General features: G+C 32.3%; 1 long non-coding RNA gene across 1 annotated transcript in view; it reads right to left on the bottom strand.

Moving 5' to 3' along the window:
• Window positions 1-3971: 3971 nt before the first annotated feature.
• Window positions 3972-27787, bottom strand: part of LOC308640639 — a 30757-nt gene continuing 6941 nt past the window's right edge. Inside the window, exons 2-4 of the long non-coding RNA XR_014020322.1 lie at window positions 25909-26080; window positions 7407-7533; window positions 3972-4065 (exon numbers count right to left, since the gene is read on the bottom strand). This is a non-coding gene — a long non-coding RNA (uncharacterized lncRNA). The remainder of the gene's footprint in view (window positions 4066-7406; window positions 7534-25908; window positions 26081-27787) is intronic.

The raw sequence follows: 27787 nt of genomic DNA, 5'->3' as shown, positions 1-27787 counted from the left end.
AAATAAATTTTGGGTATGGATTAAAACCTTTTTCACTTTTCTCATTGAAAAGCTCTTTTAAATGATCACATTGGTGATTTCTAGGATTTAAAAAAAAGAAGAAAATTTTAATGACTTTCACAGAATTTACATTGTTTTACACCAAATCTATTATACTGCTAATTACCTAGGGTAAACACTGTCTACAGGTCTTAAAAGTCTTATCATAAATATAGGTCTCTCTGAGTATCTACGTCTACTTTTAAATTAAGCAATATTAGATAAGTACAAATACTCCCACATTCATTATAATTCCATGCATTGCCACAAGGAGAAACTGTTCATTTCATCATTTTTTGTAAAGGAACAATCAGACTACTAAAACTCAGAAATTTCTTCTTCTCCTGCTCCTTCTCTTTCTTCTTCTTCAATCTTGTCTAAAGAAATATTTGTGGATATTTACTCAATGGTGAATTTTAAATTATTCCAGTGACTAACGAAAGCATGAAATAGACTCCATTGCAAACTTTTCATTTTTTAGAGGAAGGGTTTAATTACAAATACTGTTCAAATATATTTGAAAGCACACAAAGGTCCTCAAATGTGATTGCCATATGTGTTGCTGTCTCTCTCCAGCTTAGCCAATGCCCCACATCCCTACAGTTCCACCTTGCCTTCAACACACTATTGTCTAGTTTTAATTTGTGAGGAATCTTGCAGGCACTGGGACATAATCATTGCCCTGATGTGCCAGAGCATTCTTCATTAAGCCAAAGAGTAAACATCATCTGAGCTGGGCTGCTCAACTTTCCAGCAAAAATATCTATCACTGAGGGTGTTTTAAAAATTCTTTCTATGTAACTAGCTGACTGAAATATGTTAGATAATATTTTTGAGTTGTTGAAAACATATTCCTTGAGATGCACAGGTAAGTAGTCCTAGGGTCTCAGAAAAATCTAATAGCAACAGGATTTAGTTCAGTAGGGACATGTATAGGATACAGGAAGTCTCTGTTTCTCACACTCAGAAAGTTTTTCCCATTCCACCCAAAACCACAAAATGCATAGATCTTTTGGGATATTCACTTGGAGTCTGGTCAAAATCCCTGTTGATATGAAAGATGAAGCAGTGCATGTCAGATGGAGCTGCTGAAAGATATCTATAAACTGTGCATGAAATTTAAAAAAATAAAGCATGGAAGCCTTTAGGGAAAGAAGTCTTGTATCTGGAAACTCGCAGTCGAAATCCAGCTAGTTTGAGACTATCCAGTACATGTTATATACTACCTAGTTTTGTCTAAATTCAGCATGGCACTGGAAATGGTATTATCTACTGGAGCCACATAGCCACATAGCATCACAGAGATGGGTGAGACATGTCAGAATGCGAATCAACCTGTCTCAAGAAATATTCTTCCTGGTGAAATCTTATTCCTTCTTTGATGCACAATCCCTTAAATAAAGAACTGGAAAAAATTATCTAGTCATTGTTTTTCAGAACTTATGTGGTCTAGAGAATCTATAAGATGTTTTACCTCTTTTAACATAAGCTCTTGCCTGGTCTTATATTCCTTTACTAATTATTTCAGATATTTTTTTTTTCAGATGGCTCATCACCTTCCAAAAAAGAAATTACTCAGGTGGGATTCTCGGTGACCCAAGACATGGAGTAATTATGCTAACTTATGAGCCATAAATACATTGGTAACTTCAAAAGACTGCTTCAAGTTGAATTGAAATGATATATAAATATTTACAAGCACCTTTGACTCAAACTATCAAGTTTCAGGGAGAAGTTTCTACAAAAGTGGGCTTCTTCAATGGTAGACAGAATCATGAAATGACAAAGACATTATAGATCTTTTTTCTTTTTTTTTTTTTTTCTTACAGAGGAGAAGTTTCATGGTAAGCCATTCCTCATTCAAAGGTGGTGTTAAATCACCACTGTGGCTGCTTTACTTTTCTCAAAGGGTTATACAATTATTAGCTTAAGCCCTTCATTGTTCTTCATTTGCCCCACACCATCCCTACTACTTCTATCCCAGGCATGTTTTCTACCTCTTATCATGATCCCAGAAAAGTGTTAGAAGCCTTTCACAATTCTCACAAGACCCTCATGTCTGCTTTTGGGGTGTGATGCATTCCTGCAAGCCATTTGGGCTGTTGATTTTCCGGGAGACTGTGATAAAAGTTCCTGAGACTTTCCTGTGTTTCGATTGTCATACATGACAGATGAGCTGTATGCTTATTAAATGTGTTTTAGAAAGATTTAACTGCTTCTCTTTTTCTTTTTTTCTTGCTTAATTATTATTGCATTTAAAAAGCAATATCTACCAAACTTTCAGTGTAAAAATATTTAATTACTAATTGTTCTTTTCAACACAAATGTCTTAATAAGGCTTGTTGCAGCATTTCCTTAATCTGCATGTTTTTCTTTTCTTTAAGTAGAAATACTATGCATGTGTTTAAAATATTAAAAAATTTGTCTATACTGTATAGAAAATCTCCTTTTCATTACTTTATTAAAAAGACAGATTAGAATGCTGCAACTTTAAATTAATGATCTGTACACTTTTCTCTAACCTGCACTTATGTAGAGATTACAAAAGATTTAAAAACATAATTGATGGCGAGAATGCGGGGAAATGGGTACACTTGTTCATTGTTGGTGGGACTGCAAAATGGTGCAGCCAATTTGGAAAGCAGTATGGAGATTTCTTGGAAAGCTGGGAATGGAACCACCATTTGACCCAGCTATTCCCCTTTTCGGTCTATTCCCTAAAGACCTAAAAAGAGCATGCTACAGGGACACTGCTACATCGATGTTCATAGCAGCACAATTCACGATAGCAAGATTGTGGAACCAACCTAGAAGCCCTTCAATAGATGAATGGATTAAAAAAATGTGGCATTTATACACAATGGAGTATTACTCTGCATTAAGAAATGACAAAATCATAGAATTTGGAGGGAAATGGATGGCATTAGAGCAGATTATGCTAAGTGAAGCTAGCCAATCCTTAAAAAACAAATGCCAAATGTCTTCTTTGATATAAGGGGAGTAACCAAGGACAGGGTAGAGACGAAGATCTGGAGAAGAAGATTAACATTTAACAGGGATGATAGGCGGGAGGGAAAGGGAGAGTTAAGGGAAATTGCATGGAATTGGAAGATGAGCCTCAGGGTTATACACAATTACATATAAGAGGAAAGGAGTAGTAGGAGAGAAATTATAGAAGTGTAAGAAACGATTTACAGTAGAGGGGGTGGACAGAGAGAAGGGGAGGGGAGGGGAGGGGAGGGGGGATAGTGGAGAATGGGATAGACAGCAGAATACATCAGTCACTAGAAAGGCAATTTGTAAATCAATGGAAATGTAACTGATGTGACACAGCAACCTGTATACGGGGTAAAGGTGGGAGTTCATAACCCACTTGAATCATTCTGTGAAATATGGTATATTAAGAACTATGTAATGTTTTGAACAACCAACAATAAAATAATAAAAAATAAAAAATAAATTAAAAAAACATAATTGAATATAAGCATTTTATAACTTTTTGAGATTTTTTCATTAAAATGCCTATTTCTATCCTAATCCTATTTAAAAGCTGAGCAAACTGGTTGAGTCTTTATTTTTCTAAAGGTATTTTTAAGATACAGCTTCATAATGCCCTGTAAACATTGGTAAATGTAATTTGATACATGTTTTTGCAATTTAAAATTTTGTGCATTGCAAGTGGTTTTACACAAAATACTGAGTAGTAAAAATTTTACAATTACAATAATGTAATTTAAAGTTTTAACCAAAGAATAACTAAATGGCACTAGTTGAGCAGTCAGTCTTTTGAGATGTTTGTAATAATATAAACTGATGAACTTGTAATTTTATGCATAAATAATTTTCATGTTTTTTTCCATTCATTAAGACAAATTTTCTGAACTTCCCTCTCTTTCAATTTCAATTTCTTGTTTAAAGCCAAGTATTATCTCTCCTGCTTTCCATACCTTTGCTTTTTCAAGTTTTGCAAAAAATATTTTATTTCTTGCTCTCCTGAAAATTCTTGGTTTTGATTAGAAGTCATACCTAAAAAAATAATAGGAAGTTATTTCACTTACTATGGTGAATAACTCTTCAATTATATAAAACTTTGTCAAAGTGGGGGGGAATAGCCAGAGAACAGTATGATTCAAGGCCATTATTACTCAAAAAAATATATAGAATTTACTACAATATGATGACAAAAGCTTTGAGAACTTTGAAAATTATCTTAAGAAATTATAGCACCACAGATGAGGACAAAATGCAAACTGACTAATATTACTACAACAATGTGAAATCATAGCCCTTCACTTCAACATATTCAAACTCCATCTGTGACTCAAATATTTCAGGAAATGAATATCTCTTATTTGTTTATTTATATTTTTATCTTTGGGGGGATTATTTCATAAGAGAACACAGGGGTATTCTATCACCAAACTAGATCCACAGGCATTTCTATATATCTATTTCTATATTTCTATATCTATATCTATATACTTTTTTAAAAGACAGTTTATAAAAAAAGATGCTGAAATTTATTTTAAACTGGCATTCCACTGTCCCAGCATTCCAGTTATATGGAATTAAATTTATATATCATTGCACATCACCTTTTTTTGTTTACTTTGTAATTCCAAATATTTTCCAAAATGACTATAATGATCTAGTTGAACCAATTTTGAATAGAAAAATCCCAATGAAAATAATAGATCACAGAATAAACAGTATAATCAACTCAAGCAAAAAAAAACAATGTAATACTAGTAATTGAGAGTTCAAAAATTGATGTTGTTAATTATCTAAGTAATGCCAGAAAACCACCTGAAATATGTTTAATAAAATAAATAACAATGTAGAAAATTGAAAAAAATCAGAAAAAAATAGCAACAGAAAAGGTAAAAATTATATACTAAAAATATTCTTTTAAAAACAATGTCTCAGGCTGGGGACACAGCTCACATGTTTGAATGCTTGCCTCACATGCAAAAGGATGGGCTTAGTCCCCAGCACCACACACACACACACACACACACACACACACACACAGTCTCATAAATTAGAAATTTGAGGAAGAAAATATATCAAAGGCTAAAATCAATTAAAATACACAGGTACTGCTCAAAGATGTGTTACATGACTATAATCCCAGTATCTGGGGAGAATGATGCGGGAGCATAATGAGTTCAAAGACAGACTCAGCAATGGTGAGGCACTAAGCACATCATGAGATCCTATGTACTTTTATATAATTCCAAAGTAATGATAACATAAATATTGAAGGGAATAAAATAAAATAATCACTATAAAATCTATGAAATACAAATTAAGGCAGTTTTTTTCATAGTAGAAAAATTTATAAAATTTCAACAAAATTTGAAATCTACAGAAGTTCTTTCTCATCAGTAATTTAAGTAGAAATGAACTAATTTGAAAAAACTAATCAGAAAATGTGATTAATAAGAATATATTAAAATAAAATAAAAATATATTAATAATGTCAGATGCAAATCTACAGAAAGTTCTCTTAAGATATAAGGTTACAGAATGACTAAAAACAAAAGATATAACAAATATTACATTCAAATTGCAAAGGTGATAATAATTATATAAATGAGATAGAAAGTAGAATATCTAGAAAGGAATCACAGAAAAAAATTCAATAGCATAAAAACCAACACAGTAATAGTAGGATACATCAATCCCCAGTTAATGCAAATAAAAAAAAATATCATTGCATTAGTACCCAGAGAGTGAAAAAACTTCAGAAAACATTAAAAACTAACTAGGTTTACAGAGGCAATCTTCTTTATAGTGTATGGAATATTGTTCCAAAGAGATCAGGTTAAAAATACAAAACAAATGTTAAATATATTAAAATATTGAAGTTGCTTTGTAACATAAAATAATAAGTTGGAAAGCAAAAGTGAAAGTGATATTCAAAATTTATGAATATTAGTTTAAACCCAAATTCAGCAAGTAAGCAAGGCCCTAAGCAACTTACCTAATCATTGTCACAAAATAAAATATAAAAACAGCTGCCAGCTAGGCAGGGTAAATATACACCTGTAATTCAAGCAGCTTGGAAGTCTGAAACACCAGGATTGTGAGTTCAAAGCAAGCTTCATCAACAGCAAGGTGCTAAGCAAATCTATGTAAAATAAAAAATGGGGCTTGAGATGTAGCTCAGTGGACAAGTGCCCCTGAAGTCAATCGACAGTACCCTTCCCCAAAAAGATCTTTGATGTAGCTCAGTGGTTAAGCAACTGTTCTAAAAAAAAAGTGTCAGTAGCATCCTCCCAAATCTAAGAAGTATATGTAACACCAAATAATAAACATTATTTTTGTATAAACAAAATAAGTTATTTGAACAATTCTTTGGAATATTCTTGGTGCATCAATAACTACACATAAAAAATAAAAATGCTTCCTGATATAAAATAATAAAAGCCACAATATTCAAGGGAATGAGGTTAAATGAGAAAGCCATGAGTAATAAAATTGAAAGTATATCAATTAGCCCTCAACTTGATGGTCAATTCAAAATATATTTACAGAGCTATTCTCATTAAACAACATTCAAAAGAGACCAATGTGGCAAGCCAATCAAGTATCATTTCAAATGACTACATGAAGGCAATTTGGAATGAAAAAGTCAGAAATCTTTTCAAAGATAATAAATTATATAATATCTACAATGATCAACATTCAGGAGAGTATGTTAAGTAAAATAGTAATTCACACCCCCCCCCCAAAAAAAAAAAAACAGGTAATTCTTCTGAGAGATATCTACTATAGCCAAATATAAAGACCAAAAGGAATGGCATTAGGGATGAAAAAGTAAGATAAAGGAGAACTTGTTTGAAGAAAATATTTTCTGTCCAATTTTAGCTTATCAATTAACATTTTTAAATGTGAATTCCTCTTTAATTTTGGACCTCCTATCTGTATTCTTTGCTTCATTGGTTTCTACCCAATTTGATATGTCTATTGTCATTTTTCTATTCAAATCCCAAGGTTATTTCATTGGAGATCAAATGGTGACCAAAGATTACAGAGAAACATCAATTTTTTTTTTATGGAATATGTCACATTTTGTTATTTTTGAAGAAACTAAAGAAGTCTTTTTAATGTTACCCTCATTAGGAAAAACCATTTTCATTTTCTACATTGTGAGCACTACTTAGAAAAGATAAGTTAAACATAAAAAGAAAAAAAAATCTTTAACATTTTCTTTTCTATATAAACAAATGCCCAATCTTTGTACTAAAAACAAGAAAGAAACTTTTTAATGCATAATAAAAGCTACCATAGGATACTCTGTAAAGATACAAAAATAAATATTGGTTTTGAATTAAAAAATTCTGAATGAAATTTAGGCTCACCAATAAAGAGTAGGTTTTTACAGATCTCTAACATCACATCTCCATATAAAGTCTGCTGAGAAGGGTCCAGGAATTTCCATTCCTCTTCCGAAAATTCAATGACCACATCCCTTAATGTCAATGGTTCCTGAAATAAAAATGAAGAAATACATATCACATGAACCATATGATTAACGACATAGTATTTAATTTTATACAAATTTTAATGAGAGTTAAAAGAGGTGGCTTTCACAAATGGTAGTGATGTCAACCATTCAATAATATACTTTTTTTTTGTGGTGCCCAGGATTGAGCCCAAGGCCTTTTGCATGAAAGGTAAGCACTTTAACTGAGCTATATCCCCAGCCCCAATAATTCATTTTAAGCAGTAAAATTGGTAGATAATTTTGTTATAATGAAACCCAGGGAGCAGCACATGTGAAGCAAAACACTGAAGCAAAAATGTGGGAAAAAATCCAACATAATTCCAAAGGATAAATAATAGTTGCAATTAGTTATTAAATATTCAAAAGAAGCACAACCAAACAAATCAATGATACTTGAGATATGCATAGCAAAATTGTAAATAATAACTATACTTATATGACGGAGGTCACCTTAGTGAGTAGAAGACATAAGAGATCACTAAAAACACACTAAAATTTTCAACAGTCCACATAATTATTTGAATGTTTATCTCTAAAGTTGTCTATCTGCTCATTGTTTAAATATACCATAAATCTATACTGTATTTAAAAAATTACTTTCACAATATCACAACTCACTTCTAAAACAAAAGAATAAAGTTTTTAAGTATCAAACTATTACAAAACACTTAGGTACTTGGGTCACCTTGAATCACATGGCACAAAGTTATAACAAAAAATAAATAAATAAGCAAATTAAGTGAATAGACTCTTAATCTCTCAGTTCATAAGGAAACTGACATATCAGGTTTAATATTCCCAGATTTGTAAAACCACTCTCACTGTGAAACTGTATCCTCACTTGGCTCATTTCAAAGTAGAAAGTGAGAGAATACTAAGGAATTAAAAAAAAAAAATTCTGAAAGGTTCTTGCACCTTAAATGCCTCTCTGACAGCTTGGAAATACTCCTTTTACCAGGGTCTCAATTATCACTAGTGAACAAACACATACATGAAGTTACTTTAACATTCTGATCTGTGATGTCTTTCTTCTGAAACAGCATTATTATTATTATTTTTTTTAATTTAGAGATTTAATCCAGGGTCACTCTACCCCTGAAATGCATTTCAAGAAGTTTTGATTTTATTTTTATTGTGATAAATGGGCTTACAATGTTGCTTAGCTCTGTTATAACTCATTAGGGAAAGAAACAAAATTAAATAGCAAGAGACACAAGTAAGCTACTCGGTATATACCTTACTTTTACCGTATTAAAAACGTTGGTTTGAATCTCAAAAATCTACAATTCAGAAACAAAATAAAAAGAAAAAAAAGAAAAAAAAAAAAAAAAAACAAGACCACCAACGGAAACGAATACATCCACTCAGTGAAAGAAGTGAAAGAAACATGAACCAGTACATTTACTATTCTCAATTAAGTAGATGACAGATGCAATAAAGAATTCATCCAATTTTAAAAAATAAAAACATATTTCCAGGAAGTTTGTCAGAATCAGCCCTACACTTTTGAACACTGCAAAAAATAAAATATATTAAAAAGTATTTTAGAACAAAATATTTTATAAAGAATAAGTAATGAGAAGTTATATAAAAGATCGAGTCACATCTGCAGTAAGCAGCAGGTAAGATATTAAATAAATAAATAAATAAAATACTGAAGAATTTGCCTTACCAAGCTCATTCTGTTTCTGAAAATATGCTAGGAAGCTTTCAATTACACTTGCAAATATATATAAACAACCTGGACAACCAGTATTTATATTTGATACCAACCACTTTAGGAGGATTCAGTTTGGTTACATTGTCAATTAAACTTGCAAAAAAATCCATAGATTCCTATTGCAACTAAGGGAAATAATCACAAATATAATAGCTTAAAATAATAAAAACTCATTCTTTTGTAGTTATGGATGTTTTTATTATCAAGACAGAGGATTAATAATGAATATTAGCAAAGACACACTCCTTCAGAAACTCTAGAAGAAAATCATTCCAGTTTTTAATGGCTATCAATATTTTTTCTGTGGTTACAAATGTTTCCCTTCTCCTAGTAGTGATACAGCCTTCAAAAGAATAAAGAGAGACTACACACACACACACACACACACACACACACAGAGAGAGAGAGAGAGAGAGAGAGAGAGAGAGAGAGAGAGAGAGAGAGAGAATGGTGCTGTGATAACAAGTTACAACATTCAAGTCGCATAGAATCTGAGAACTATAGCAACATAGAAATTAGATCCTCCATTGAGCTTATTTTTATTCTTGCACAGAGTATTTGACAGAATCACAAAAAAATAAAATTTCATGCAGAGTGGATGAAGGAAGAGAGGGGACACTGATCCAGGAGAAAGTAGCAAGACAGGTTAATTATGCTCAAAACTGACTATGACAGATTAAAATGTGACATCATACACTATCTCCAGATGCAGAGCAGAGGACAGAGCTGTGTACAGAGTGGAAGTCTTATTTATTTTATTCTTGAAACCCTCTCAATTACATGGAGCTTTGGATTATTCCAACTAATACTCTGTTTATACTTTCTGCCTGTCCTTGGTCATCCTCTTACAATGAATGTGCATGGTACTTATTAGAATACTGGGAAAAGAGAAACTATATCAGTGACCTATATTACTCAATTTTTAAGACCCTTTCCTGTTTATTTTCATGGATTTATGTATGTGAAGGCCAATTTTTAATATCGTAGATGAGGAACACTCAGGTATCCAAGCTGAAATATAAAGTGAGAGAAAATACTTGCAAAGTACATATGTAGCAAAAAGTTGATATGACAGAATGAAAGTGGTTTATATTTTTGAGGAAAAAAAGGCATACCAAAAGAGTATGTTACGGTCAAAATATTTCTAAATTCACTTAATTAGAGAGGAAATATTAAACCATTATGTAAATTTACAAAAAGGAGTATAAATCATGACTATTGAGACAAGTTTACAAAAAAAGCATATTCACTATTGCATATTAATCAGGAAGGAGAACATGAAATAGAAAGGCAAAAAAAAGTGACTGAAATTACAAGCCTTGTGGAAAATTGATTTGGTACTGCCTACATAGGTATACCTCAATGAGTCATCAGTTCTACTCTTGGACACCAAAATATTCTGAATTTTCCAACAGGTTTCTGCCACTGCTGTTTTCATCATGGAAATACACTGCTTCTGCCACAATCTTCCAATGTCCAGGTTCTCTAAGTCAGGGCCCTGGTTACCAACATTCCCATGAGCCCATGCCCAGTCCCACAACAATGTCAGAATAAAGCATAAGGAATGTGGCATCCTTGAGAATCAAGGATCTGAATGTGGACACAATGAAAGAAAAAGCAAATTGGAACAAGTAGAAGAAAAAATGGTGAAGGACTAAAAGAATGGATCCAAGGAGGATGAAGAAACAGCTAACTGTGTATTAGATGAGAAAAGAGGTTGATCCCTATGGGGAAAAAGACAGGAAATATTGTGGTAGCAGGATACTTACACCAGTGGCCTCATATTTGGACATTTCTAAAAACCAGAATGCTGTAATCAAACAAGTATGCCACACACCTGGCTTCCTGCTCTTAGAGCTTTACCAGAAATGTCACTCTCATTTTCTTTCAAGACTTCGAATTTATCCCTCTCCAGGCACTGCTCATCCAACTTAAATCTGCTGGTCCTCTACTTCTGAACCTGTGCCATTTGAGCTCCCTCAGATTGTCTCCAGTAACTCATACCTAATCTTTTTTTTTTTTTTTTGTCTTTTTCTTCAAACCATCCCACCAATCCTTATACTCAGGTAACCTCTCAGAACTGAACTCTTAATGCTCCATCCCTGACATTTTGAGCTACCCCTCTTTTTATGACTCCTGGATCACCCTCCTATTTGCTCCACCAAGAAAAATCTTCAGGCATAATTGGTGTAAGATTTTCTTTCCTACACAATGAGATGCATATTTTACTCATTTCATGTACAATTAATAAAATAAATGGTCCCACCTGTTTTTTATTTGTTTAAAGAATAATACTTTAAAATAACTAGTTGAAACAAAAAGGTAGAAGTTACCACTAGGGTGACTGGAGTGTATAGTGAAAGCAAGAGGACATGAAGCTGTTCTCTGCAGCATCATTAATGTTCTATTTCTTAATAGAAATAGTAGTCACATAGTATGTTCCACTTGTAATAATTCATTGATCAGTAGAGTGTGATGCTGATCAAGTATTTGCATTGTTAAATATAATCAAATTAATTTCATAAAAGTTGGTGGGGAAGAGCATAAGGGAGACAAAAAAATTAGGGTACTAGAAATCACACTATTAAATAATTAATTCAAAATAAAAGTAAGAATTCATTCACTAAATATCAGTCTCAATATTTTGAGAAAGGCAATTTTTATAGGTAGAGAGTATAGGGAAAATACTAACAAAGGAGTAATACTTGAACATATTAACAGTGAATATAGCATAGAAAGTATCAGTAATTCCAAATGTTGCACTGAGAACACAACTAAAATTAAAAGAGCTCTGGTAAATTTTATAAGTAAAATTTTTATATTATTTATATATTATATACTTGTAAAATGTATGGTATGTATAATGATGCCTCATTTAATTATGTAGATACATTATAGAAAATGCACCATAAGGTGATTCTGTTATTTTACTAATGATGCAGGGTACTTACATAATTCTACATGGTATATACCACTACACACCTAGGTTATAATTTAGCCATTAGAGTACATAAAGTCCATCATTAATGAAAACATTGTGCTACATATGACTATTGGATTTAATGTTATAGCAATCAATATAGATATCATGATGAGGTGAGTTATTAGCCCTGTGGAACTAAAGACAGAATACTTAAGAAGACAATGGTCATTTAGACAATGATATATCACAGAAACAGAACTACCATAAAGGAGAAAAAAGAGAGAAACTTTCCAAAAAAAAAAAATCTGCTTAAACAATGGAGTATCTGCATAACAAAAAATGCCATTGTATCATTTCCTGGTATTACTTAATAAATCATTCACTGCTAAAATATATCTTAATATAAAAGAAAAATATAAGATATGCCAAAGTTTATACAAAGAAGAAATTTATACACTGTACATAATGGTTGGTGATTGTAATACCAGCTACTTGGAAGAAAAAGAAAGAAATATTGCAAAATTAAATCAGCTTAAACATCTTAGTGAGATTCTTACTCAAAGTAAACTTTACAAATGGCTGTGAATGTGTCTGAGTAGTATGACACACCTTTTTTTAATCATGAAGAATAATAAAATAATAAGAACATTAAGAGACAGAAATATGGTTGTTTATTTTCAAAGTTAAATGATACCTTTATTTTTTGAGAGAGAGAGAATTTTTTTTAATTTTTTTTAATTTTTCAGTTTTCAGAAGACAAAATATCTTTATTTATATTTTTTTTTATGTGGTGCTGAGGATCAAACCCAGCACCCTGTGGATGCCAGGTGAACGCACTATGGCTTGAGCCACATCCCCAGCCCCTAAATGATAAATTTATAACAAAACAGAAAAATACTTAAATGCAAATCATATTTATAATATGATACCATTAAAGGGTACGAACAGAAGTAACAAATTGGGGAAAAACTAATTGCCTCACATATGACAAAATGTATGCCTCACAAAGAAAAAGGAGTAACAGAAGCTAGGGCAAGAGGATCCCAAATCTTAGCAACACATTCAAGCCCATAAGCAAATTAGAGACCCTGTCTAAACTTTAAAAAAATAAAATAAAAATATTAGGGGATGTTGCACAGTAGTTAAGAATCCCTGATTTTTTTTTAAGAGAGAAAGAGAGAGAGAGAGAGAGAGAGAGAGAGAGAATTTTAACATTTAGTTTTTAGTTTTCGGCGGACACAACATCTTTGTTTATATGTGGTGCTGAGGATCGAACCCGGGCCGCACGCATACCAGACCAGCGCACTGCCTGTTGAGCCACATCCCCAGCCCAAGAATCCATGATTTTAAAACTGGGCACCAAAATAGTAAATAAAAATAAAAAGAATATCAAACACAGAGACTCCAAAATAGAGAAATAGATCTTAATTTTGCTTGTGCTGAAGAAGGATCCTCACATTAATACTAATAAGAATACAAAAAAAAATGATGGTTATCAATTTTCTTGCAAGGGCATCCATGGGCTTAAGACCATGGGATTGGGACAGAGAAGTTAAATCACAAATAACTTGGTTTATGGATTTATGGGTGTCCAGCACACAAAGAGTTCCAGTCTTCAGCTTGCCCCTCTAAAAATTCAATGACAGCCAATTTTTTCCCAGCAGGAAAATTTTTCTTTATTGACTGATGTAATATCTCAACATCTGCCATTCGATGGAAGAAACTAGTTACATCACATATAAGAAAACACTCTAGAGAAAGAAAAGTAGGAGGCTTAGGCGGAGGACAACAAATAAAAAGCCATTCCCTATGCTCAAGTTCTGGGAATAAAGCTTACTGATCATATGCAAATCTCCCCTAGATCACAAAATATTTGTTTACTATTGGTTTCCAAGCATCTAAATGGGCTTCTAAAATCCCAAGCAGTAGTTCAGATAAGGGGTTATAAAGCACATATATTTGTTAATTCCCAGAAAATGTTTCCACACACTCTCTCTGTGGATACTTGACAAACTGGACTCCACAATTCTGACATATTTGATAAGCAAGTCAAATAGTGGACAATTGTATACTGAAACAGGTGTTAGAGTAGCTTTCGTCACCAGTCACAGTTGCACATGCCTGTAATCCCGGCAGCTTGGAAAGTTGAGGTAGGAGGGCCTCGAGTTCAATGCCCAGACTCAGAAAAAGTGAGGCACTAAGCAACTCAGTTAGATGCTGTCTCTAAATAAAATACAAAATAGGGCAGGGGATGTGTCTCTGAGTTAAATCCCAAGTGCCTACCCCCCAAAAAAGAGAATAGTTTTGTCAATAATCTAATACCAAACAAAGAGTTGAGAAACTATTGATATGGAAAAAAAAGAAAACCCTTGTACTCTGTTGGTGAAATGTAAGTTTAAAAAAGTCATTTGTGAAAACAATGTAAACTCCTTGAACTATTTAAAAAAAGAAATAACAGATAACATGGTTAAATTAATTCTGGATATAAATTCAAGGAGTTAAAATGAGTAAGTAAAAGAAATGACTACATGCCCATTATCATGTAGCAGTATTGCCAATAGTCAAAGAAAAAAAAAAAGACTTAAGTAAAGGGTGTCTCAGGAGATTTATTTCAGGTGCAGGGCATCCAACTACTCTCCAGATAATCTCCACACAATATTTCAGAGTGCTTCTCCCTTTCCAGTGTACAGATACAGTCTCAATACCTTGCACAGTAACTATTGCCCGGCTTTCAGGGTGACTTGCATTTTCCCAGTAGATTTTTTTTATTATCTAGGTGGAAGCAGAACCTCAGTCTCCTGCACACTGTGAAGAAAGCCTAAATATGAATCTGAAGGAATGACAAGCTCCAGAAATTAAAACTCGATCAGATAGTGTAAGTCATAGCTTTTGTACTTATCATATGTTGGATTAAACAATTATCATCCAAGAGCACATGATTGGAAACTGCTTCTCTCCTAGTCTGAATCCACTGAGCCTACTATCTAATAACAGTAGATGTCATCAACTCCAGGAATGAAAGAGGCAAGAATGAGTCAAGAAGCTTTGTAATGTTGTGAACAACCAATTAAGAAAAAAGGAAAAAAAAAAAAAGAATGAGTCAAGATGGGCATGTTCTTGTGTGCATTTACTTCATATTTTAAAGGTGATTATAATTGAGTACAGACAACAGGTTTTTTAAAAGGCAAGTTTATCCAAAAGTTATGGAGTCTAGCCTGGCAATAGGATATTTACATTAAGCCTTTTATATAGGATAATATCAATGTATGAATTAAATGCATACATATTATTAATTACTGAAAACTATATAATGGGCAATATTTTTTTTTATTAAAGTCTCTTGATCTAATTTCTAAAAACACAGTTAGAGCTCTCAACTGGGAAGCACTCCCCTAATCTCCAATTACAAATAATATGTTAGGCACAGGTGTAGATTTAACTATTTTAGTATATAAAATAAAAAAAAGACATAGTTGAAATTTATTTTAATCACAAAACTGAATATATCTAGAGTATTCTTATTATGAGACAAATATAAAATTACTAATAAAGAATATATATGTATTTAGAACTCCATCCTCACAACTCCCTCAATTTTAATGTTCTATCACAATTAATTCATAATGATCTCATTCCATTTTGAGAATATGGCTTCTCTGTCCTCGGGGAGTCAAAGTGCCTGGGCCCCTGCATTCCATACAAGAGATATGAGAATACACTTTCTAATAAATGACTTTCCAGAAAACCAAACAGCAGTAGTGACACTGCCCTCAGAAAGAGAAGACCAAAAGACAAGGTATAAAAGATAATGATTTTTTTTTTCTATTTGATGCTGGACACAGACTCATTCCCATTTCAGATGTCAGATAGCATTACAGAGAGTTCCAAGAGTTGGATGTCTCATTTTGGTATATCTTTTCACAGCGTTGACTCTAAAACTTAAATATATTAAAGACAAACATCTTATTTTGTAACTTAGCCTTTGACCTAATGCCTACCTAGGCCGTGATATTGTTTCCTCAGTTTGTATGAGGTATTGTGACAGTTTTTGCATCAATCTGATGTATACATGTCTGCATAAGCTAATAGCACCTCAATAATGGTCCAGACTTAACTTAGGGAAAAAGGAAAACAGTACCAATAAGGCAACTGCTGTTTTCCACAGAATTTTCTCCAAGTATGTGACAGAATCTTGGTTTCCAATTATAATTGGTGAATGAGTCACTCTAAAGCTTATTAGATTTTGATTGGGCTGCTTTATTAATTCAAGCTGGGCTTATCTGGTAGAAAAAGTTAGCTGATGGCTGGTGAACTTCAGAGGGTTAGCTATCATCCTCACAAGCAGTACCTTGATTCTCTGCTTTGATAATTCCTCCACTAATGTAGGCTTGTTATTTTGGACACAACAAGATTTGAAAAGTAAAATCAAAAGAAATAAAGATCTTCTGAGTGTAGGTACTATACTATTCACTTTCATCTTTACTGGTTCCTATGAGCCACAATAAATAAAAAAATGCAAATAACAGTGGTGGGTGCCTGAACATAATACAAGTGTCTCAGGAGATTGTGGCAGGAGAATTCTTAAAAACATTCTTTAAACTGAGCCTCAGCAATGTTGAGAAACTAAGAAACTCAGTGAGAACCTGTCTATAATAAAATACAAAATAGGGCTGGGGATGTGGCTCAATAGCCAAGTGCCACTGACATCAATTCCCAGTACTCCACCCCCACTCCAATAAAAAAAAAGAAAGAAAAAAAAGAAATAAATATTATATAAACTTAGGAATAGATTCTGCATTTTAAGAGGTGAAGATGAAAAACACAATACGTAGTTTATAAAGGCAGAAAATAAGGAAGAATTGCTGATATCAAGCCCTCTATATCATTCAACCCTAATTTATACATGAAGCTTATATAATGATTTGAAGGAAAAAATGTGTTTGTACATCCACAGCTATTAAGCGGACCAGGTAGAATCCAGAATCAACTATGCATGACTCCAAATCCCAAAGATTTCCACTAAACCACATACTACATGCAAATTTGCTTACTCTCTGAGGTTTTGGACAGAGACATACCAAAAAGAGCAGGATCTGTATCCATATTGTGTACATCACCAGTGGGGATAATATACTCAAGAGTGTTCTTCTGAGCCTTCTAAAAAGAACTTGGAATAATTTTGAGTAATGGCTGATGTCTCAATTTAAAAAAAAAAATCAGTAATCAACAATATATTCTTAATTTCTTACCATGTGAGAAATATGAAAATGCTACAATGCATTCCACAGGCATGGCATTAACATATTCTGTGGAAATTTTAGAAAAAGAATACATCATCTGTGTCCCAAAAGTTCTAAAAATGAAAATTTAAAAACCCATGAAAGAGTGTAGAAGAACACAGCACTTTTAAACAAGATACCACAGAATACACTAGAATTCCCTGATAAGATTATTATCTGTGCCTTTATATATGACAACATAAAGCTACATGGAACTTGTGTCAAAACAAAAGGATTTCAAATAGACATAATTGGGAAATGCATTCGATGATTATGATATATATGCATTGATAGAACACTGTTTTAAATTTAATTGCAAGAATTATTTTAAATATCATAAGATAAATCCATATATGAGTTAGAGTAAAAAATAAATATGAATGAGTAGAAAACAAATAACAATTTAAATAAAAATCAATTCTAAAAGAAACCTGAGGTACGTAAACCCCCCTTTGTCACAAGAGTAATCCCTGGTATACAGATAAAAATTCAGTTCCAGCTATTACCTAAAGAGGCCACATTTATCCTAAAGTTTTCTGATTATTAACACTTCTGTTAATAAGTGAGAATGATTTTCAATAATGCAAGTTAACAATATTTCATCTTTATAAAATACAAAAACTAACAAAACATGGTGGCACATATCTAAAATCCCAGGGTCTCAAGAGGTAGAGGTAGAAAAATAATAAATTCAAAGTTAGCATCAGCAACTTAGTGAGGCTCTAAGCAACCTTGAGGGGTTCTGTCTCTAAATAAATATGAAAAGATATGGGGATGTGGATTAGTGGTGAAGTGCCTCTGGTTCAATCCAAGGTAAAAAAAAAAAAGTGTTTTTTTTTCTAAAAATATTGTGCTTCAAATTTTTCACTAGTTGTTCTTCTTAATGTCTCATAAAATTAAGTAAAAAGGTTCTGTCATTACATATTATATCTTACTGACATTGACATATCCTATTACCTTAATCATTATAATTATTTGAATATTCAGGTAGTATATATACAAATAAGATTGAACAACACAACAATGGAAGAAAACTAGAAGTCTATAAGTAAACTCCATACCTCTGGTCAATTTAATTTTGACAATTGTGTCAGAAAAATTAAATGGAGAATAAGTAGTCTCTTCTTTAATGTAGATTGATATAAATGCATGTTTCTGTTTCAAGTAATGTTGTTGGACTTTACATGAGATTATGTACAATATTTAACATAAAATGTGTTTTACACTAGAATATAAGAACTAAAACTATAAAAAATTAAGAAGAAAACAATTACATATTTATAAATCAGATTCAGCTGTGGAGTCTTCCTTATGCTTCCAAAGTAAAAATAAGAAATAAGAAATTGGACTTGAAAAAACTGCTGTACAAAAAATAACCTCACAATGAAAGTGAAGACATAATAATCAAGTTTTCCTTTTTGTTTTCAAAGACCTATGTTTTCCAAGTTTTTAGCCTTGGCTAGAGGGTAGACTTTCCTCCTTATTGAGAGGCTGATTGAGCACAGAGCCCAAATAATTACTTTTTTAGGCTCTCATACTCCAGTGCCAAAATGCACCCTTCATAATTACCCAACAATAAGGGACTAAACCATTGAAAAAAATGTTATACATCCCAGAGACCCCACATTTTTTAAGCTGTTAAGTCAATGATAATTCCTAAAATCTAGATGACTTCATAGTACATAGTATATAGTACAGATTACATAGAACTGCTACCACAGTTCTAATATGTCTTTGTTATACCTTTGAATGAACAACTATGTGTTTATTTTTGACATTATTCTTTTGTTCCTTTTGCCTATCCAAAGCAACTGTTTTATATTATGTAAATAAAAATTATAAATATTTGCAAAAATACCCTAAAATAAAACAATATGCTAAAGAAAAAAATGTAAATATGCAGAATATTGAAAATCCCATGCCTCTCTGATACAAAAGTAAAATTACATTGATGGTTTCTTGGTAAAATAAAGAATTACTAGATGAAGAAGCATTTATTTCTGAAATATACCAAAAGTAACTGGAAATGTATTGAGACTGTCATTAATATAGGAATATTTATTACTGAAGTATTCATAAGAACCAATATGTGAAATCAATGCAAGGTAAATAGATAAATGGAAACATGTAAATCCTCACAGTAGACTGTTACTCAGTAATATTATATTGGTGTTGCTAGAAATTGAACTCTGGGGCTCACACAGCCTAGGAAAGCACTCTACCTCTGAGTTATTATCCCAGCCATATTGAGCAAGTAGGATTCATGAGAGCACTAAATGTTACAATGAATGTGTACATGGAAACCTTTAGCTATTTGAAAGTAAGCAGAGAAACTGTAATGCGATTTACAATTAATATTATATTTAATTTTTTGCACAAGTAAATTCATGAATCCAAAACACATATAAGTCACTGCCTAGAGCTATGTGAAAAAAAAAAAAAACAAAAAAAGGAAAAACTGCTAGTGGGCACTAATTTCTTTTCATCTAAAATAGTTTCTGAAACTAAATGCTAGGGATGGTAAACATGTGAATATACTAAATGATAAAGAATTACACCCTGAAAATATTTATAGTTAATTTTAAGTTCACATGTGCTTTCTAGGAATAAAAAGATAAATAATTTATGGAATTCATAAAGCAGCCAAAATTAAAGCCTGTAAAATAGGGAAATAAAAATGTAACTTATTACTGTTAAAAAAAAGCACTGAGTTTTCATTATGGGATCCACTTACATTTATGTGAATATACTGTGACTTTTTAAATTTTTCATTGTTACTTTATAATTTGTAATAAGTATATAAAAAACTATGTCTATACATCAACCACTATTGTAAAGTTGTCAAGTTTTTAATATTCTTATATGAATTAATATTCATTTTTTGTGAGAGTGTGTGTGCATGCACCAATGGAGATCAAATCCAAGATCTAGCACAAGCATGGCAGGTGTTTGACTGTTTTGCCACAACCCACGTAAAAATGTATATTTTTAATCTTGGTGTGTTCTCTCTCTCTCTCTCTCCCTCCCTCCCTCCCTCCCTCCCTCCCTCTCTTTCTTTCTGTCTGTCTCTGTCTGTCTGTCTGTCTCTCTTTGTCTCTCTCTTAGCCCCTCACTCTCTTTCTCTCTGTTTTCTATTTTTGGACACAGATGGCACCCTGGAGTCATTTACCACTGAACTACATCCCTAGTCCCTTTGATTTTTTTGGCAGAGAGTTTTTCTAAGTGTATTAGGCTAGCCTCTAATTTATAATCCTCCTGCCTCAGCCCTCAGTCCTGGGATTACAGGCATGTCTTTCTATATCTGCCTATTTATCTCTTTTTGAAAAGATATCTAATGCCAATTTTCAACTGTATTATACATATTTCTTATTGCAAAAGAGAACATTTATTATGTTCTAATTAACATTCTGCTAATACTGTATAGATTGTTGCTGTTTTATGAGTGAATAAAAATTTCACATAATTAAATAGAATCTTCTAATACTTCACATATATGCTTTCTTGTATTGCCTATTTATTTTATGTAGATTATATACTTGATCTCCCTGCTGATTAGTGTGCTCAGTCTCACACAATCCTCAGTTCTCTGGGCTCCTCAGGCTCCTCACTCCTGCTTTTGCTCTAGTTCAGTGTCGGCAATCTCTCTTACCTATGCTCTTGCATATGTCATGGGTCTTACTCTAACATAGCAAGGAATAAGTCTGCATTAAAACAAAGAAAACTCATCTATAACTCATAGCCATGTTTTCAGACAGAAGAAACTATACATAGGGACACTCAGATTTATAAAAAAGGAGTCACAAGGCATCTACTAAAAGACAAAATGAAAGCTGACAAATAAGATCCTGAGCATAAAGTTTCCTGACATGTTATTTACACATAAGTTATATGAGTAACTCACAAAGATGAAAATTACACAATTTATCATACATTGGTAAAACTGGCAATTTTGGAGGCTGAGGCCAGATGATTACAAATACAAAGCCAACTAAGCAAGGTCATTCTATTTCCAATTGTCCTCTCTTAAAATATAATAACTGTAGGGGGCAGTGGAACACTACTGTAATCACAGAAATGATGAAGTTTGAGTCAGGAGGATTGCAACTTGGAGTCCAACTTCAACAACTTGGTGAGGTCCTATGCAACATAGAGAGAGCATGTCTTAAAAATGAAAATTCTCAGGCTGTGACTCATTGGTAAAGTGTCAATGGGGTCAATCACCAAAACCCTTAAAATGACTAATATCTGAAATTTACTAAAAATGAATTAATTATCTAATAGTTCTTCGAATTACAAAATTAGCACTTAGGTGAAACAAATATGGCCTACAAATTTATTAGCCTCTACTTTAATTTCTATTTGAAGGAGATAACTAAAAGTTGCCAATCAAAGGAACATGATATATATTGTAAATAACTGATGAACTGTAATCTCCTGAGACCTGGACATATACATTACTTTTAGTTCATTATCCAGTTTCATAAAGCCTAATTATACTAGTATGAGTTTAATAACCAGTTTTATTAACAAATATTAATTTAGTAATAAAATAAAAAACAAATGTGAAGTATGTATCTTGTTGTGGATGGACTTTTAATTTTTACAAATTTAAGTATATGTGATGCTTAGAATTGAACCCAGTACCTCAAACTTGCTCAGCAAGCACCAGGCATGATGGTGTACATCTATAATTTTAGTAAGTTGTGATGGTGAGTCCAACCAAATAAGTACAAGATTCCTTGTTATGATGGTGAACTTCTGCAATACTAGTAGCTCAGAAGAAAAAAAGCAGGTAATTCTCAAGGTTAAAGGCAACCTCAGAAATTTAACCAAAAAAAAAAAAATAAGAGTTTTTCAAGTAACTCAGTGGTTAAGTTCCTCTACGTTTAATTCCTGATACTAATGAAAGTACAAAACCAATTGGGCAACTAAGGAAGAGACGATTTTGCTCAATTATAGAGCACTGCTAGATTTGATCCCCAGTACAAATAAGAACAAAAATAAAAAAGAATAAAATAAAGAGCCATACATTTACTTAAGTCAATTCCACAGTAAAATTAAAAATTAATTAATTAATTAATCAGTGCCTTTTGAGGACTGATTTCCATTGGTGAATAACTAATGTGGCACTAAGTACATGCTAGACTAGAAGATACACATCCTGAAACTTTTGGTTGCACTCTGAAAAAAAAAGTGCAAATTAGTAGAATTAAACAAGGATTTTTGTACCCAGCCAAATGTATGTGTGTGGGTAATAAAAAAAAAAAAATGTTAAACACTTCAGTCTAAAGACACTCTCTATTTTTTACATGTTTTTCTTTAGAAACCTCAAAATATGTGTCAAACAATATAAAGAAGAATACTAAGAATGCTTACCACATAGTGAGAGGTTTTTTTGATTTTGTTTTTATTTTTCAGGTTAGAGTTTTTGAGGAACTAGGGACATATATTCTAAATATGCAGTTTTATATGTTGCTTTCAATATCCATTAAGAAAGTAGAAAACGTGTATTTCTATTGCTTTTTATACTTTTGTTTGTACCTTTATGTGTCTATTTTCTTGAGCTACTTTTCTGGATCAGCAATTATAAATAGTTGAAATTTTTTTCCTGTTCACTAGTTCTCCTGGGCTAACCTTTCATGAATATCTTCATGCTGTCATGCTAAAGGTCTCTCAAAATATTATATTTTAATGAATGTACACTGAGTAAATTATGAGCTGTTTTTAATGGACACACTGTGGTAACATATTAATTACTAAAACAACTCACAATCACCTATGAAGTAGTCACACTACTATTTTCTTTATAGGCTTATCAGATGTGATGATAACCTGAATAAATACAATTAAATATTTATTTTTTGAATGAAACTAAATTTTGTCATTGGCCTACTCATCATAAAATGACAAATTTTAGTACAAAAAGTAAAAAGTGTGTCTGAAACTAGCTACATTGGGGTCATATAAGATTGAAGAAATATGAGCTTATTCATTTTTAGTTACTACATAGCTACAAAAATATTAAATGTTGTAAAACACTGTCAATAACATGACATTAACATGATATATATTTAATTTAGTAAGTACAACAGAAAAATTATAGAGAAACATTACCCCCCCCAAAAAATTTGCTAACACAATAATAGTTGCATAATGAATGGAAATATATTTCTGTAAGAGCAACATAGTTGTATTTGCAAGTTTAAAATGACATCAAATTAAGACGTGCAAGATCTAGCAGGGTAAGGTGGCTTAAGCCTAGAATCCCAGTAGCTCTGGAGACTGAGGATGGAGGATTTCAACTTCAAAGCTATCCTCAGCAACAAGGCACTAAGCAAATCTGTGAGGCCCTGCCACTGAATCAAATACAAAAAAGGTCTGGGTATGAGGCTCAGTACTCCAGTAGCCCTGAGTTTAGTTTCTAGTTATCCCCACCACCAATCAGAGACTTTGATGGGAAACTTTGAAGAAACCAATATCAATGAGGTAGAAAAGTAGAGAATGGGACCATAAAATTGATCAAACTACATTCACTTGATGAAACAAATGATAGTAAACTAGCCAACAAATTGACCAAATTTAAATTGAGTACGTTAAAAAGCTGGAAATAAAACAGCCAATCTCCAAAATATAAAACTAGAATGATCAGAGTATATATATAACAGTAGAAAGCCTCCTTTTGTGAAAATCAGTTTTTTTAGTTCCAAATAATAAAATGAGTCCTTATTAGGTTTATAAGAAAATAATAGTCAAGGCAGAAGTTATCAGAAGTAACTAAAATCAAAGAGAACATGTGAGTATCTAACATGAAGAGAATGGTTTAGCAAAGAACACCAATAAGTTACATCACAAAGAAACAGGTATCTCTCTCTCTCTCTCTCTCTCTCTCTCTCTCTCTCTCTCTCTCTCTCTCTCTCTTGTGTGTGCTAGGGGATTGAACCCAGGGCCTCATGCATGTAAGGCAAGCACTCTACCAACTGAGCTATATCCTCAGCACTGCAAACTAGTATTGAAAAATGAATCACAAATAAACTTACATACTATTCAGAAATTTAACGTTGATTTATCAACCTGTTTCTTACACTCAGAAAAGGCAGGGAAGTTTCAATCATGTTTTATAGCAACTTTGTTCAATGTTCTCTTAATTCCTACTTAATTCTGATCACATTATTATGGTGGAAATTTGAATACATAGATTTAATTTTCAGTAATTTTTGATTTTTAATATGGCTAAAAAAATTAAGTCACTTATTGGAATGAAATAACCAGAAATTATTTCTTACAATTATGGATTATTTAAATACAAGACTTTCACAGTGTGAATGACTGTGAGTATATTAATTTTTATCAAATTGATGAAATAGCCATACTTCGTATAGAACTCTAAGAGAAAATTATTACTTGCATTTTCTCAAATCTTATAGCTTCTAATGTTCTTTAGCTTGTGACCACAAATACTTCTCTTCTGAGTTGGTGGAATACAAAAGATAGATAAGCCTTCTCACAGGGAAGATGATAGGAAAACAGCAGGGAACTACCCTCAATTCCCACAGGGTCTGAGAACCATATTATATAATATGGAAGACCCTCCTATAGACTGACTATTCCAAACATTGTTTGCAAAGATAGAAAAAAGTCAGTTCATTGAACAAAGTGAGTGAAGTGGGTTTGTGCCTCTGCAGATGAGAATAAGTTGTAAAAAAGCAACAAAAGTGAGTTCAGGACTGGGCATTACAAGACTTAGCTGACAAAATCCTGAAAACAAAAATTCAGAAAGCACTTTACCCACCTAAGCTTATTTGAGAGAATCAAATTCAGATGAACAGCAGAGGAAAGAGGCATACCCAAAGGGATATAACAATATCTATTTTTATTGAATTTTTATTATTATTCCCCACAATTATAGAGTTCTGAATCACCTCAATTACTACTTTCTTCATCTTTTAGGTGCCATCATTACCTTGTACATACAACTCATGCACACTGAATTTACCCTTGACACCACCTTACCACTGAAGAATCTTTATTGCATTCCACCTTGGACACTGGTACTATCCTTCCACTGAAAGTGATTCATTAGTTATAAATATTGTTCTTTTTCTGCTCTCAATACTCTTGGAAATGTTGGGATTCATGATAGGTTTAGAATCATAATTTTCAACACACTTATCATAGACCCATTTGATAACAAGAGACCACATGTATCTAAGAAGAAGGAAGAAGAGAAAGAAGACCATTTATCAATCCTAAAGAGGTAACAGAATAAACTCTGGTAATAAAATAGTAGTCATCTAATAAATTTGTTTCAAAAAATATTTTAGATGGTAATATATTACTGCATTAGAAAAGAGTGATGTAAATGCTATTTCAATTATTAGAGTTGTGACTGATTATTTTAAAGAGAGTATCAAAAGCTGTGTGCAGTGGTGCATGCCTGTAATTCTGGAGTCTTCTGAGGTTGTGGGTGAAAGATCACTAGTTCAAAGTCAGCCATCCTCAGCAACTTAGTGAGGCTCTAAGAAACTCCACAAAACCCCTTTTCTATATAAAATATTTTATAAAGGGCTGAGGATGTTTCTTAGTAGAAAAGCATTCCTGGGTTCAATCTGTAATATGAAAGAGAGAGAGAGAGAGAGAGAGAGAGAGAGAGAGAGGTGGGGGGTAATCAGTGAAACTTTCAGGGTCAAGGATTTAATCAATTTAAAAACAATAGTGGGTTTTTTTGATTAAAACTCATCTCTATTTATAAATGCTGCATTCAGAAATTAGTATGTTCTCAAACATATACAAGTGAGAGAGGAGTCCTATTGTAAAATGTAAATAGGAACAAAGAAAAGATTTGACACAGCTTTTAATTGACCCAGATGCCCACTTTAGTTTGTGATTGGAATTATGCTCAGGACACAGATCCTTAAGCTGTTTAAAATAATGTGTTTTTATCAAGTATTTATAAAACAAGATTAAGATCTAATATAAATCAAGCTTGGCAAGGGGGAAATTGTTCAAATAATAAGTATATACATAAACACATAAACCAATATTAGAGAAATTAACATTCAGGATATTTATGCCATTATATAATCACTAGTAATGTAAAAATAATGACAAGAAAAAGTGAGTAAATAAAGAAACAAATAAATAAGTGAATGAATGAATGAATAACTAAAAAGCACAAAGATTTAATGCGACTGCAATTGTAAAAGAGAGCTTGTAGCCTTGAAAAAGTGTAAAGGTACTTCGATATGCTGTTCTACTACTTACTGAGGCATACCTAATGAACTTTCAATTCCACTTATAAATGGGAAGAGTTAAAAACAGAACACACTCAACTGGCTCTCTCTCTCTCTTGGGAATAGTGCAACAGTTACCTTTTTCTTTCTTCCCAAATTTTATTTCTGCTTTCAAGAACACTATCCCCCTAACCTCATGATGCCATTGTAGACTTGTTGCATCTGAACCCTTCTGCTGCTCAAGTTTTTTTTTTTAATTGATCTTTTTCTCCCTACCCCCATATATTCCACAATTTTAATGTCTTTATATTCAGTTGTAGTTGGACAAAATATCTTTATTTTATTTATTTATTTATTTTTATGTGGTGCTGATGATCAAACACAGGGCCTCTTATCTGATAGGTCAGAAATCTGGAGCTGAGCTCAGCCCCTCAACCAATACTTAAAAAAAAAAAATGTCACCTACATACTTAGCATCCACCAGTCTTACATTCTGATCCATCCATTTACTGCTTTTTCCATGAATAATTTTGATATTTTTTTTCATTCAGACATCAATAGTCCAGAGTGCTCAGAATTGGGGGTAAATTTTACAGAATGTTAGATGTCAATTACACAACATTAAAACGTTATATAGTGGGATGCACCTAAAGCTGAGGATAAAAAGAAAATCTACAGACTCCACTAGTTAAAATAAAAGGTCCAAAATTCAGGAAAATGAATAGTTTTGAAATGACAATTTCATAAAAAGGAGAGTAAAGGGCAGAACATACTAGCAAAAGCAAAATTTTCACACCACAAAAAATGTACATCTGCATAGAGTGTCATGTATGGGTGCTTCCAAAAGACAAATTAAATTGAAAGAGATATGATTAATTAGAGATGTAGCAATAAAATATTAATTGTACATAATAGTAATATATATGTACCTGTACCAAATATGCCTCATTTAATAATAGGTATACATTGAAAGAAATGAACTCTAAACTTTTTTAACTATTTTTTTAATTTATCTTATTTATTTTTTATATGTAATAGTGAATACTGACATCTAGAATTTTGTATTGCCAAATGTTCAGGTTA

The sequence above is a fragment of the Spermophilus citellus genome (genome assembly GCF_964194105.1).
Source record: "Spermophilus citellus genome assembly, contig: SCAFFOLD_194, whole genome shotgun sequence".
Lineage (NCBI taxonomy): Eukaryota > Metazoa > Chordata > Mammalia > Rodentia > Sciuridae > Spermophilus > Spermophilus citellus.
This window is presented reverse-complemented; position numbering and strand designations above follow the sequence as displayed.